At 43.5% G+C, this 12,966-nt stretch overlaps 1 protein-coding gene across 1 annotated transcript in view; it reads right to left on the reverse strand.

Annotated features, from left to right (window-relative positions):
- HIRA (histone cell cycle regulator) overlaps positions 1-12,966 on the reverse strand; it is a 424,028-nt gene that overhangs the window by 409,955 nt on the left and 1,107 nt on the right. The gene's annotated exons all lie outside the window — the stretch shown is intronic.

Genomic DNA, 12,966 nt, shown 5'->3' on the forward strand with positions numbered 1-12,966 from the left:
CGGGTGGAGGAGGGCCTCGAACTCCTGATCACCGGGTCAGCAGCACACGGGGGAAAGCAGCAGCTACCAGAAGGAGCTGCGCTGCAAAGTAGCAAGTCCACTACAGGATAAGAGAACAGGAGATAGTTCATGGCTGCACCCTCTGCACAAAGGCTGAAGGAGACCTGGTTAACTATAAACCCACCCATCAATGCCAGACCAAAATGGAACACTATATCAAAACATCTCATGGTGCTGTAGAGGCCACCTCAGAGACTATCCAGACCCCAAGCGAGTAGGGGTTGACCTATTCTGCTGAAACTATACTATAGGTCATAAATGATAGGAGGATATCTCTCGAGGCAAAAAAGGAGGAATTCAGGGTTGACTCCTCCCTGCTGAGGCAGGATCTCAGAAAAAATGACAGTGTGTCTCACTGTGGCGGAGACTCATCACTTAGCAGTGGCGGAGCAGGCCCAGATCAAATGCTGTTTTGCACTGTCTAGCAGGAAGTGATTCCACCTCAAAGACATTATGCAAACTAGAAATATCAATGATATATTTTTGTATTGAGACATAATTTGCCGAAAGGGGAAACACGGACTAAAAAGTAACCTCTCAAATTAAAACCTTAATTTACATTTGAATTAAATGTGAAACTAAAAAAATAATTCCAAATCTTTGAAATACCTCCTTACTTCAAAATATTGGAGTGGGTCGTTTTCAGAAATGTGGACTAGAAAATGTGTAGAGGCAGTCTTCTCATAAGTTTTGGGAGAATATGAAGTTTGGAGATTGGTCTTAAATTTTGCAGGTTCATTCCCCTAGCCTTGCTTTTTGTTTTTTAGAAGGCGGTGATTTGGTCAGATTTCATGGAGGAAGGGCACTGACTTTCTTAAATAAGAAGCTAATTCTTAGAATTAGTTGGATACGGTGTTGAATACAAGCTTCACTAAGCTTGTCCATGTTGGGTCATGAGCATATGTTTAGAGATTGGCAATAGCAGTTCTAAATAAGATCTTCCCCAATCGAATTGCTAAAAAACAATGATTATTTTGGATGATTGCATTTTCTAGAAGAAAACTTGGCAATATTATTAGAGACAATAAGTGAGCAGGGAATTTAGAACTGTTTGACGGAAGGGTATGCAATACCTGACAGTTTGGAAAACAGCTTTTGGTAATTCACAGCTTCCTTAATATGTTCTATAAAAGAGTTTGCTCTGGTGAGTGGTGTTAGGTCCTAGTGGATTTTATATTTACTTCTGCAGGGATTGGAGCACTCCTTGCTTTTTAAATTTTTCTTGACTTATTTTACCATTCTCCTTTTGATGACATAAAAATTCTAATGTAGCACAGAGCTTGCTTCTGATGGAGTAAAATTGTTCAGCATGTTAAGTGCAGATCTGCCATAATAGATTGCAGGGAAACAAGGTTAGTAATGGAGAAATGTGCACATTTTGGGTGCAGTAAATTGCATATGCATGTTATTCCACAATCTGATTGCTAACTCATAACGGGGTAATAAAATCCTCCCCAAGGTCATATACTTACAGAAGTATCCAAGGGTGATTTTACTATACACTAATTCCATGTACCTCGTAATGAGAACCTAAGCTCCATGTCATTCAGGTTCACGTTATATGAACAGGATTCAAACATTCAACAAAAATGTCACTAGCATGGAGAACAATACTGATTATTAAGTTTAACATTAATTTTGTCTTAGGATAACTACTGATCTGTAGGTTATTATAGATGTTCATGACATAGATAATGTCGGTCTCTAGGTTCCTAGGGATATTCCGGTCTTTGGCAAGTATTAATTCACCTCTCATTTATAAGATCAGCCTATCGATTACCAAAGATGAGACTCTCTTAAACAAATATTGATACATAGGATTTCACAAATGCTTAGCCTTAAAAAAACACATGTGTTCGATTCAATAAATATTGAGCATGGAAACATCACACTCACGTTGTTACAATTAATTCAAATAGATTAAATGGCCTACTTCCATTTCAGTTGAAATGCAAAGAATTGTAAGCCTTCCAGAAATTGTGACATTGCAACACACAATTCACAAAATTAAAACAAACAATAAAATAGATTATCACTGATCTCTACTAACACTGGGTCCATCTTTCGGCCAATATCTGAAGAATACCATACTAAAGTTATTTAGAACCTAAGTCCCACATTCCAAGGTGACAACATCATCATTCCAGTAACAACCATGAAAAATAACTTCTGGAAACTTAGCAAACGCCAGGTGCCTGCTTATTAATTCTTGGCTTCAAAATTGCATCTTTCTAGATATACTTAAAAAAGGTCGTCAACTCTTCCCCTTCCTACAGAAACCATATGCAGATCACAATCACCTTATCAGCTTTAGACCTGTCACCGACCAAACATCACTGGACAAGTAATTGAAAATATGCTTCAACAATGGAAATACTCAACATCCACTCCATGTTAGACAAAGGTGAAGCCCGATTGTAATTTAGGTGCTATAAATTAACACAAGATCAAATATGACTCCCCATCAGGTGTGATAAATTGCACTTATCCTGACTTTCTGGGACATAACATGCAGCTTTTGGTGCTTTCAGCACCAAAATCCATTTTACAGTAATAACGTACTTTTTCCCCCCGTTCTGTCCTGCTGAAATTCAACAAAGGGTGGGGTATTTAATGCACCGGGTAATCACTTAGTGTAGTAAACACAATACAACTCAGAACTCTGACCCCACTGCAAACAGATGCTTACGCATGCACTTCCTTGTGGTAGAAAAATTACCCACTGTTCTTTCCCCTGAATCAGTTTTCAGTTCTGCAGTCAAATTGGCCCCATGTAGAAATAAATTTGACCCAGAACTCCCATCCTGCGAGAACTTCACTTGCATCAGTTAGAAAGAAGAATCAGACTCTATCTGGCATGGTATTAATTTTTAAAGCCCTCTGTGACTTCCAGGACCCTTACCTGTTCGGAGAGGGGTGTGGTGGAGACTTAATGTGCATTTGTCAGTTTCTCGACCCCATCACTTTATAAAAAGACTGTTCCATGTTTGGGAAGCCTCTCTCGGTCCCGTCCCTTTACAGGTGGCCTCCGTGTCATCTCCAAGTGCATCCCGCCCCTCTGCACCCCTTCCATGTGCATGAAGTTTATTTATAGCCCCACCCGAATTGTCATCACTCTAATGCATGTGGCAATTCTCTGCCCGATCCCTGTCCAGGTGGCCTCTCTGTGCCTCTACCCTGCGCATGAAGTAATTCTGTGCCCCATCACTGTGCACAAATACTATGTCTGTTCCATGGGCATACAGCCTTACTCTAATTATCTTGTTCGGATGACAATTCTCTGTTGCTCTATCCGTGAATAGACAGCATCTACGTCTGCTGCTTGTGTTGGTGGTCTCCAACAAACAGGTGATTTCTCTCTGGCCATTACCTGTGTATGTGGTAACTCTGTCCCATCCCTGTGCAAACATCCTCCATATTTTACATGTGTAAGAAGTCTCACTCTGCCAGTCCTGTTCAATTAGTTTATGTCACAGCCCCTCTCTGTCTCAGTACTGTGCAGGTAGTCCATCTCTGTCCAAGCCCTAGCCACCCTGTGCTCGTCGGCTCGCACGTGCCGGTCCTGGTCATGTATGGTGGACTCTCTCGGTCTTCTCTGCCCGGTACACGTGGCTCCTTTTGGTCCTCATCTCGTGCTGGTGGCCTCATTCAGACAATGCCCTGGGCAGGAGGCTTCTTTATCTAACTGCCCTATGCAGGTGCCCACAACCCTGATACTATCATGTGAAGGATAGTATCAGGGGTGTGGGCACCTGCATAGGGCAGTTACATAAAGAAGCCTCTCTGACACTGCCCTGTGCAGGTGGCGTCTCTTTGAGACTGTCCAGTGCAGGTGCCCCCCTGTCACTGCCCTGTCCAGGTGCTCCGACATTCATAATACAACATATCTCAGTAAGTCGGCGTGTGCTCTGTAGCAGTACTGACGATCCCGCTACCCCGCCCCCTGACTGTTGGGTGGGGGCGAGGGCGAGCCGGCTGTTCGAAGCCCACGCAGGGCGGGCTAGTGAGCGGAGGCACATCAAAATAGGGCAGCGAGGAAAGGAGGGGGGAGAGCCGAGCCGCTCGTTGGAAGGCGGATTGTGAGGAGCGGCGCTTGAGAAGAGGAAGTAGAGGGAGTCTCCTTGGAGTCTGGACCCGGGGGTCGGTCTCCTGGCCTCTGGATTTGGACCTTGGTGATTCTCGTGTCTGCGCCCTTGTTGCTGAGTGCTGTGTGCTCGGCCCCTGCCTCTAGGGGGGGGGTCCAGAAGGTCTCATTAAGAGGGAGTTGTGCTCAGTAGGAGAGGGGGGGTGTACGGAAATGAGCGAGGAAAGGAGGAGAAAAGATTGAAACTGAGGAAAAGTGGTGAAAAAGAGAGGAAGAGGGCTGGTCTAGAAAAACGTAAAATGTAAAGCATCTCAGCCACACTGGACTTCATTGGACTTCACTGGACCACATTAGTCATAATGAAGAAAGAAAAAATACAAAGAAATGAGATCAGGTAAAGTCAGGCAGACCCCAACTCAGGAGGTTAAGAGTGAAAAGCAAAGTAAACAAAAAAAGCTCATAAAAAAACAGAAACTGAAGGTTTGGAAAATTGAGGAAAATAGCCCACTAATATCCCCTATAATACCAATGTTCAGAAAAAGAGGATGAAAATAAAAGGAAGTTAGCTTTGGACGCAAGATTCTCACTTCTTGAAGATCCCGGATCAGTCATTTATTCAACATCAGCAGAGGTGCAAGGCCTTAAAACACCATTAACACTTCAGAAAACGACCATAGTCTCAACCAAAAAAACAAACTTACAAAATGAAGTGATACAAGATATAATTGAATTAATCCTGCCATGGAGCACGCAAATACCAAATGAGAAAATGGATAAGCTAAGCTTAAAAACAGTAGACCCAGAAGTGGTGTCTATGGAAGTTAGTACAGACAAGGAAAAAAAAAAAAGGAGAAAATGCTCCTAAGCAAGGAACTGTTCCCAGGCGAAATCACAAAAATTCCAGATAACACAAGAGAGATCAAGGAAGGGAGAACGATTCACAAGAACACATCATAAGGCATACCAGACATACAGCAGCTCTGCCAAAAAGAGTTTAGATGCGAGGAAAAATTTGACTACCCCTCCACGAACATTATAACACATCAAGATAACTTGATGTCCTCCACTCCTAAGTCTGAAAAAAAATAACGAGATGACAACACGGTTAAAAATAACGGCTCAAATCCATCAGAAGGACCAAGACCAAGATGACTTTGAAGAGCAGATTGACTCAAGTCAGAACGCTCCTAGGTCTGCATCTATCAAAAACTCTTCACAAATGTTTGTTATCGATTTAAGCGTCCCGATGGAGGAAACGATAAATGATAACATACGAAACTATTTGGACTCACAATGCCAAAAATCCACTCAAAAAAAAAACAACAATAATACCTCTAGGCTGACAAATGATATTGGTTACTCAGAAAACCAAGATCAAGTGCTCAAACAAGAAAAAAAATCACAGCCTCACAAGGAGAGATAATGAGTGATCAAAGCAGCCTCTTAGAGCTCTTCAAAACATTATTACAAACTTTACAGACAACAACAAAGGCATTTAATATGCAAACAGACAAAATGGACATTCAAATTGATTTAATGAACATCATAGCACAACAAATTGCAGGAATAAACACAAAACTGGACAATATGAACAACTTTATATTAAGAGCTCAATCCAAATACTCAGTTCAGTGTACTTGCAGCCCAATAATTGATAAACTGAGTCTTTTACCAGTACTACTAGAACAGATAATATTTAATAAATCAAAACTTAGAAGCTAGAGATAATAAAGTTGAAGTCCAAAAAAAACACATAGTTAATACCACGCAACTCTGTAAGCCTCCACCAAAAGAAGAATTCAACCAAATTAAAACTCACCATAAGCTAGAAGAAATACAAGATCGAACAAGAAAGGCTCAACAAAAAATAGAAAGTCAAGACGAGTTATCGGAAAGTACTGAAGTAATGAACCCGGAGACAAAAACCAGAGTGGCAAAGCTATTACAGAAACAAAAAAAACGAGACAGGAAAGCAAGGAATAAAATGGCATCAATAACGAATCAGCAGACCACCAAGGTTTACTCAATCTTTTGCTCGGCCGGGACGAATAAGGCCGTAACAGGCCAGGTTAATCCAACATCAAGTTCAGATGAAGACTCGGTTAGCCTTAGAAGCCTCGAAAAGGCTGATAAAGATAAAACTGCAGTGGCCGAACAGTCATCAGGAAAAGGAATAGATACAAACCGGGTATTACATACCGATCTTGGGGGATGCCAGGAGATCAAAAACAGAAAAGGAAAAAAAAATATGGATCAGAGACAAAATTCATATCCATCGAGAATAAAACAGGGAATAAACAACCGATTCAGACAACGGAAATTAGCAGGACACAGCTACAGAATAATAGTAGGCAAGTAACTGTTCCCAACAACGGAGACTGGAAGATCGATGAACAATTCAAAAAAACAGAGAGGAACCAACCGGTACATAATACTCCTGCTCGAAAAATTGCCGACAATAAGGCCGCAAATAGACAAAGAAGTCCGGAAAATGAACATGATTTAAAAAGAACCCGTGAGGTTAAATAGCAAGAATCAAAAAAGGAATATGAAAAAATAGAGAAATTAAATCATGAAGCTCTCAGGAATAGCATCCCGACAGGAAAGAAAATAGAATACTCTACGGCATATGATCTTGACGATGGAGAAATTAACCAGATTGAAAAAAGACAACCAAAAATACAATTGGTTAATAGAAGTGAGAACGACCAAGGAAACTCTGGGCAGGAATCAGCAACCAATCTTAATAAAGAGATCAATCAGGAGAACATAACACCATTGGAAATCCCAGCTCAAAACATCAGAACGGGAAACACGATCCAATATGTAAACCTAAGAGTCCATATAAAAGACGAAAAGAAAAAAATCATAGCCGTCAAGGAGAACGTGGACCCAATATCACAAATAGAGCAACGGCATCAACTCCAGAAACAGCAAATACTCATGACACCGGAATAGGACTCTAAAGAGCCACATGACACGCTAAACAGGGGGAACATATTGAAATTAACAGCAAACATTCCAGCCTTAAAACAAATAAATTCGTCAAACCTATTGGCTGTAGAATTTATATTAAAGGGAAATCAAACGAACATAGAGCAAACTCTAACCACATGTCAGAAGAAGATGCCCAGCTCATCATGAATACTAACCTGCAATTTGAAGCTTGGGGAATTAAACTATCAAGGCGAATAGCACCAGGTTATCCAGGCCCTTTGACCATAAACTCTGATTATAACAAGAAGAATGGACAAAACCAAAAAGAAAATAATGAGTATAAATATACAGTCCTTAAAGGAGCAATAGGCAGCAACCTCCCAACTTTGCTGAAGAGAGAAAAGCTGAATGAATAAATAACCGAAATTAACCCATGCCAGGACAAATGGAGTTGGCTTCCAGGAGCGCTAAGTTCAGAAAAAGGACGTTGACCAATGGAAGAAACATCAGACAAGCAAGACTTAGGAAATATACAGCTGCTTTCATGCAACATTGCGAGGGCAAAAAAATGGCTAGAAAATGGCTGTCATCCTAATAATTGGGAAACATTTGACATAATAGCACTGCAGGAGACATGGGCACAAGAAGATTTCTCCCTGCCAAAATACACACACTACACAGTTCCTGCAATAAAAACCAAAAATTATGAACGAACGGAAGGAGGACTTCCAGTATATATATCCATTGCATTAAAAATTGAATCAAAACAAATTGTCTCCTCAGATCCAAATATTCAATTGATAAAACTTACCGCAGGGACTTTCGGTAGAACAAAAACTGTCCTGTTGATTAATACATATGCACATCCACTAGTACAGAATAAAACAGCTCATAATGCCCAGTTGATCACTACAATCACAGATATAAGGAGTACACACCCCACATGGGACATGATACTGACAGGGGATTTTAATTCTAATCTAAAACACACCACGGATGAAGACGAGAAGCTATCAGCCGACAATATATACTGGAATGTCCCACAGCATTATCACCTAAGGAGAACAACATCGGACCCTGAAGGTCGTCGACTAGTTAACGCCCTGGAATTCCTTAGCCTGCGAGTGATAAATGGAAGATCGTCAATTTCCCACCAAAACACACTTTTCATGGAGGAAAGACTCAATCAAGACTGGATTATACAGTTATCTCAGTAGCATTGATGCCATATCTCACACACTTCTCCATAGAGTACACAACTAGGAGTGATCATTCCTACCAGCACATACACTTCAGGTTAAAAATCGCAAAACACCAAGCGAATACGAAAATAGAAAGAAGTATCCATACAATTGACCTAAAACGCTTAAAATGGTCAAACGAAACGATAGACACACTATAGACCAATTTAAAGATGATGATAACGGCTGGTGAACTGGAGGCCTCGAACAAAATCCAAGCCTAGGAAAAATATACCTCGGAGCTCATAACATTAATGACAGTCAGACAACAACAGAACCAAAAAAAAAAAAAAAAAAAAAAAATCAGAAATGAAATAAATCAAAAGCCATCGAAAGTGTTACGAGATTTGAAAAGCGAACTCAAAAAGGCCATTAGGAGGCTGAAAAGAACTTGTCATGACCAAATAGCCTGGGACAAGGTACGGCAATTGAGGAAAATCTATAAAAAGCAGCAATGGGAAGAAAAAAGAACAAGCAACGATAAATTCTGGGCCGAACTGCTTAGTACTGCTAAGAAAACTAACTCGAACACATTCTGGGAAATCATAAATAAATTAGAACGACCGATGAATGAGTTATCATCAAACATTCAAGAACATGAGTGGGCTAAATTTCTAACCACAAAGTTTACAGAAATAGCAACCCACGACATGTTAGAGGCAAAGACCAAGGAGCACTCTGAGGAAAATAACACAACTGAAACCATCATACAACGAGATAGTGATAGAAACAACGCAGGAAAGGATAGTAAACGTCCGAAGAGAAAATAAGGCCCCAGGTCTTAAGCCAATGGAAGCAAAATCCAAAACTCCTGACAAAATAGGCACCAACTCTCCAAATGCAAAGAAAAGCGAGTCCTTCATGTTACTTGACGGAATAAAACGCATAATAAAGAAGGGCAGAGGTGATGGCGCGCCAGGACCTAATGGAATCCCACAAGCCATCTTTAAAAATGATCCATCATTTTGGAGCAAGCATTTATTCAAACTATACAATGAAATAGAGCTCCTAAATTGTATTCCATCGAATTGGCAGGGCTCGATACAGACACCCATCTAGAAAGGTGGAAACAGACTGAATCCATCAAATTACAGGCTAATCGCCCTCCTGGACGTCGAAGCCAAATATCACGCCGCACTCATTTTGGAAGACCTCAAGGAATGGACAGACAGCCACAATCTTATTCCAGTGAATCAGACAGGTTTCAGGCAAGGTATAGGGACAATATCAAACATCTTAGCCCTATCCTTAATGGCAAACAAAGGAAACAACAACTTTACCTCTGTTCCATAGATCTAAAGGCTGCATTTGACAGTGTAGACCGTCACCTCCTTTGGAAAAAACTGCGAACCTGGAATATTCCCGAAGGGATATTACAGGGAATACTATTATTCTACTCGAATACATGGATAAGAATCAAGATAGGAGATGGCACCAGATTATCAAGAAAGCTAACCACTACAAAAGGCCTCAAACAGGGTTGTGTTTTGGCGCCACATCTCTTTAATTTGTTCCTGTCCGACCTTGCACAGAGGCTAGACTGCACTAACTCTCATCCACCGAAACTAGGTGGGCTAGCACTCACGCACCTCTTGTAGGCTGACGATGTGGTGTTAATGAGTCTAACAAAGATCGGCCTTCAAAGAGTCTTAAATGAAATGTCAGACTACATCTCAGAGAACAGACTAGAGATAAACACATTAAAAACAAAAACAATGGTGATTGGAAGTCGGCAGAGAAGTAAACAGATCATTTGGCTTAATGGCAGTCACTTAGAGGAAGTAAAGAACTACAAATATCTGGGATTTTATATAGACAATTTCCAAAACCACACAGAGTAAAAAAAGTACATGACTCAGAGAACTAGCGCACTTATATTGCCTTCAGTCAATTGGCAAAAAAGTTGAAAGGCCCATCACATAAACCACCACTAGCGGTAATGACAGTGAAAATTCTCCCTACGATCACATATGCTAGTGCCACTTTTCGCGGCAAGGATGCAGAGCTTCTAAACCAACTAATAGTTTCCACGTATAAAAAAGTTTTTCAGGTAGAACGTTCAGCCTCTCCAGCACAGCTTCGTCTTGAATTTCGCCTAACAAATGAAACAATAGGGAGAATGTATGCCACTGTAAAGCTTTGGTACAGATTGGAACTGAATGCGGCCACATCACCTATCAATAAAGCCCCCTGGACCGAAGTAGAATATAACAGAAAATCACCTTTCAATCAATATCTAAACAAATCCTTGTCTATAACCTGTACAAACGACTTATGGAATAAAAACCTGTCATATCAATCCTTCAAACAAACAATAAATAAAGTAGTAAAAACTCACTCACTACTAATTGACAAAAACATCTTCAGGACAAGGTCGCATGCTTGGATGGTGATTAACAATTACAAGACACTTGCACCAGCCCATTATTTGAATACGACATTTTCTATTTACCTGAAAAAGCAATTAATGGCTATACGCTTCGGAAAATTACCATCAATAGCGGATAGGCCTATTTGGGTATACACAGGGCCAAAATCATGTCGACTCTGCGGTTACCACAAAGAAAATTTCAATTCACGTAATTTGTATATGTAACCAACTCCACAATGCTCGAGCCACCCTTCTTAGACAAACTTTAAAAGACAGAGGTGTCAGGTCCTGTAGAGCCGCAATAATTGCAAGCTTAAATCCATCGGACACACAACTAAACTGTAAATTGATCAAATTTCTCAAAGTTTTCTCACAGACTCACAAAAGTTCGTTATTAGGACTGATCTCAGAAAAAGAACAATAATGTGGTAAAATATTTGTTAAACAATGATATTCTAGGATTTTATTTTTTTAATTGATGTAAAGTGACTTTTTTTCTTTTTAATGTTTTAATGTATTAACTTATATTTTTACACGTGTATATATTGTTAAGGTTTTAATTGACCAAACAATAAAAATGTACTTGCTTACTTACTCCGACACTGTGCTGTGCAGGTGCCCTTCTGTCACTGCCTTGTGCAGGTGACCCCTCTGACACTGCCCTGTGGAGGTGTCCCCCCCCCCCGTCACTGCCCTGTTCAGGTGGCACCTACCTGACACTGCCCTGGGCAGGTGACCTCTCTCTTGCCCTGCCCTGTGCAGGTGGCCTCTCTCTGGCCCTGCCCTGTGCAGGTGGCCTCTCTCTGGCCCTGCCCTGTGCAGGTGGCCTCTCTCTGGCCCTGCCCTGTGCAGGTGGCCTCTCTCAGGCCCTGCCCTGTGCAGGTGGCTTCCCTCTGGCACTGTCCTGTGCAGGTGCGCTCCCCTCTGACACTGCCCTGTGCAGGTGCGCTCCCCTCTGACACTGCCCTGTGCAGGTGCGCTCCCCTCTGACACTGCCCTGTGCAGGTGCGCTCCCCTCTGACACTGCCCTGTGCAGGTGGCTTCCCTCTGACATTGTCCAGTGCAAGTGACCCCCGTCACTGCCTTATGCAGGTGGCCTCTCTCTCTGCCACTGCCCTGTGCAGGTGGCCTCTCTCTGGCCCTGCCCTGCGCAGGTGGCCTCTCTCTGGCCCTGCGCTGCGCAGGTGGCCTCTCTCTGGCCCTACGCTGCGCAGGTGGCCTCTCTCTGGCCCTGACCTGCGCAGGTGGCCTCTCTCTGACACTGTCCTGTGCATGTGTGTTCCTGTGACTGCCCTATGCAGGTGGCCTCCCTCTGACACTGTCCTGTGAAGGTGATATGACGCTGTCCAGTGCAAGTGCCCCCGTCACTGTCCAGTGCAGGTGCCCCCGTCACTGCCCTGTGCAGGTGGCCCCCCACTGACACTGTTGCTGGTGCCCCCTGGCACTGCTCTGTGCAGGTGGCCTCTCCCTCTGACACTGCCCTGTGCAGGTGGCCCCCTCTAACACTGCCCTGTGAAGGTGATCTGACACTGTCCAGTGCAGGTGTCCCCTTGTCACTGTCCTGTGCAGGTGGCCTCTCTCTGGCCCTGCCCTGTGCAGGTGGCCTCTCTCTGGCCCTGCCCTGTGCAGGTGGCCTCTCTCTGGCCCTGCCCTGTGCAGGTGGCCCCGTCACTGCCCTGTGTAGGTGGCCCCCCTCTGACACTGTTGCTGGTGCCCCCGTCACTGCCCTGTGCAGGTGGCATCTCCCTCTCACACTGCCCTGTGCAGGTGGCCTCTCTCTGACACTGCCCTGTGAAGGTGATCTGACACTGTCCAGTGCAGGTGGCCCCCTGTCACTGCCCTGTGCAGGTGTGCTCCTGTGACTTCCCTGTGCAAGTGGCCTCTGTCACTGCTCTGTGCAGGTGGCCTCTCCCTCTGTCACTGCCCTGTGCAGGTAGCCTCTCCCTCTGTCACTGCCCTGTGGGGGTGGCCTCTCTCTAACACAACCCTGTGCGGGTGGCCCCTCTCTGACAATGCCCTGTGCAGGTGGCCCCTCTCTGACACTGCCCTGTGCAGGTGGCCCCTCTCTCTCCGACACTGCCCTGTGGAGGTGGTCTCTCTCTCTGACACTGCCCTGTGGAGGTGGTCTCTCTCTCTGACACTGCCCTGTGCAGGTGGTCTCTCTCTCCGACACTGCCCTGTGGAGGTGGTCTCTCTCTCCGACACTGCCCTGTGCAGGTGGCCCCTCTCTGACACTGTCCAGTGCAGGTGCCCCCCTGTGACTGCCCTGTGCG

This window comes from Triturus cristatus, chromosome 11, assembly GCF_964204655.1.
Source record: "Triturus cristatus chromosome 11, aTriCri1.1, whole genome shotgun sequence".
Classification (NCBI taxonomy): Eukaryota; Metazoa; Chordata; class Amphibia; order Caudata; family Salamandridae; genus Triturus; species Triturus cristatus.